This window comes from Pinus tabuliformis, chromosome 1_2 (genome assembly GCF_031772625.1).
Source record: "Pinus tabuliformis cultivar Carrire ecotype Pingquan chromosome 1_2, CPIR1, whole genome shotgun sequence".
NCBI lineage: Eukaryota > Viridiplantae > Streptophyta > Pinopsida > Pinales > Pinaceae > Pinus > Pinus tabuliformis.
The window spans coordinates 659,109,016-659,111,705 of NC_142298.1; the positions used below are offsets into that span (position 1 = coordinate 659,109,016).

The 2,690-nt window shown below is 30.2% G+C and overlaps 1 long non-coding RNA gene across 1 annotated transcript; it reads right to left on the minus strand.

The window, feature by feature from the left end:
- Positions 1 to 686: 686 nt before the first annotated feature.
- Positions 687 to 1,402, minus strand: LOC149207405 (uncharacterized). The gene is made up of 3 exons (XR_016252011.1): positions 1,221 to 1,402; positions 1,069 to 1,136; positions 687 to 986 (listed from the first exon to the last, which is right to left on the minus strand). It is a non-coding gene; the product is annotated as an uncharacterized LOC149207405 (long non-coding RNA).
- Between the last annotated feature and the right edge of the window lie 1,288 nt (positions 1,403 to 2,690).

Here is a 2,690-nt window from a genome sequence, read left to right on the forward strand (position 1 = left end):
AGATAAACATTACAGAATAAGGTAGATTCTTCAACACTTTAAATCCTTGATGCTAAGGAAATACCAATAATGAACAAGAAATTAAGTTCTGGGGCCAAACCATACTTTTTTTACATAATCTGAACAAAACAATACAAAAGAATTTTGACCTAAGAAAAATAAAGAAAAACCAGAACTGTCATATGACGCAAATAACAGATTCGTCATTAAGGAATTAGGAAAATCTGAACCCAGAACTGAAACCCCAATTAAGCAAGGGACATTAGAATAAATAATACTTCTAGACTAAGTTGCAAAATGAATATTAAATATTTATATATAACAAGTATAGCAATGACCGAGATGTGGGTTGAAACCCTAATCGCTTCCAGAAATAAAAATTAAATAACAAGAACAAAACATATAAACATTCTTGAAGCAAATATAATGCTTGGTTGGATAAATCTTTGTTGAAAATATGGAGTCTGAGCAAGGGTATAAAATGGACCCTTTTCATTGATACAAACCGAGTAGCTAACGTATATATAAAAAAAGCACATAAATTCTTCATAATGAAACTCTTTAGCTAGTAAGGAATTTCGAGATACAATAATTACTAACTATAATCGAAAAAAGATCAGTTAGGGTTGAGTTACGAAAACCAGGTCTAGATGAAAACCCAGAACCTGAGATAGTAGGAACGACGACTCTATGACCTGAACTCACATAATATAGCCACAGGGTTCTCTTTACATAGAGTCCCAAGAAACGTATAAACCCTTATGGAAACAAACTAAGTACATACAAAGAGAAACATAGCCGGATGGTTTGATAAACCAACTTCCATTAAGAGCCAAAGCCTTCAGTCCAAAGTAATCGAGAATAAGTTTTCACATACCCGGAGGCCGGAGGAAGAACAAGTCTACAACCCTTGGTAGGATTCCGAGAGGTAAGCTTCATTCAACCATTCATGAGCGGCAAGAAAACCTCTGGCGAAACCTAGCAAGCTAAGAGAAAAGATTACTTATAAACAACAATAGAAAGGAAATGTAGCTAAACGATATTCAAACCAAACCTCAAAACCTGTACCTGGCCAGGGCTGCGGCACAAATAATCTCTTTTGAAATGGTGAAACACCAATATCACTCGCCGCAAACCTAAGAGCCAAACAAATCATCAAGACAAGATTATAACAGTGCAGGAGGAACAATTTCAATCATTGCAGAGTGGTAGAATCGAACCTATGTGAAATCTGAAGCTTGGGGCCGGAACAAGAATGCTCTGCTTGACGGAAAGCATAACACTGAAAATACTTCATAGTCTAGCTGACAATGGAGATAAGGGTTTTCTTGCTGTCGTCAGATGGACTCACTGTACAGAGGACCATCGATAAGGAGATCTTCCCGAGGAAAAGGAAACAGCTGGAGAGTGGACGGAAGACTCCATAATCCTGCTCCCGCAAACGCTCGGGAGGTCAACTTCACTGAATTAAAGCTAATCTTAACAACTTGGTAATCATCATAAAGGCATTCCATGCATACAACTGGGATCCCATTGAATATTAACAATAAATGAATCTCCCATTTCATAAAGGACATTAAAACATATATGTCAAGTGCACTAAATTCCGTGTTCAATACAATGTAGATATGTTTATGTATAAAAGTAAATTAAATTTTACTGTTTTACCAATATTTTTATTATGTTAATGTTTAGAGATATGACACAACACTTTTAAACAATTGTGAAGAAAGATCCATAGGATCTATTGTAAGCATAGATCTAGCATATGGGAAAGAATTGCATCCCTTTTATTTTTTGGTAAATCATAACTATGGTAAATCATAACTAATATGTAGTGGTCTCTTTTCTCTCTCTATCTCTCTTTATATATAGCAAAAAAAATACCTAAAAAACAACAAAAATATAAAATAGTAAGTCCACTTCCAACATTTTAATCATAAAACTTATTTTTCTCAATTGCTTTATATGTTATTTTTTTATAATACTTAATAGTTGAAATCAAGATATTTTACATAGCATGTGTTTTGGGACATTTTATCTATAAACTAGATTATAAATTATTATTATTATGAATATTTTGAAATATCACTTTAATTTTATATTAAAAATTGAATGAATTTATCTTATCCTTAATAGGAAGTAGTTCATATTTTTATTTTATGTTTAATTTTCAATTACATTTTCTTTAGACATTCAATATTTTATTATATACAATATTAAAATATTTTATTTGAACATTTTCTTTTTTATATATAGATATATGTGAAATTGATATCAAAATAATTTAGTTAATATAGATCTTCAAATAATTTATTTAAATCCTATGTTGAAATATCTTTGAAAACTATAAAGTTTAAACATCTTCTTCTCACTTTCTTTTACTTCTAAATGGTTTCTCTCTTTCTAAAATTGATATACAATTATAGCAAGTAATGTGGACATGGAAATATTTTATTTATGATTGAGTGCGACTGAAATACTTTTAGTACATTAAGTTGTAATGTAAATAAAAAATTGAATAAGTTGTAACATAAATAACAAATTAACCATAGCACGGTTGGAATTATTAATAATTTTTTTTAGTTAAAACTAACTCTCTCTCTCTCTCTATATATATATATATTCATTTTTTATTTTTATATTCGCTAAAATTTCTTTTCTATCATATTTTAAATTTAAATAAATTA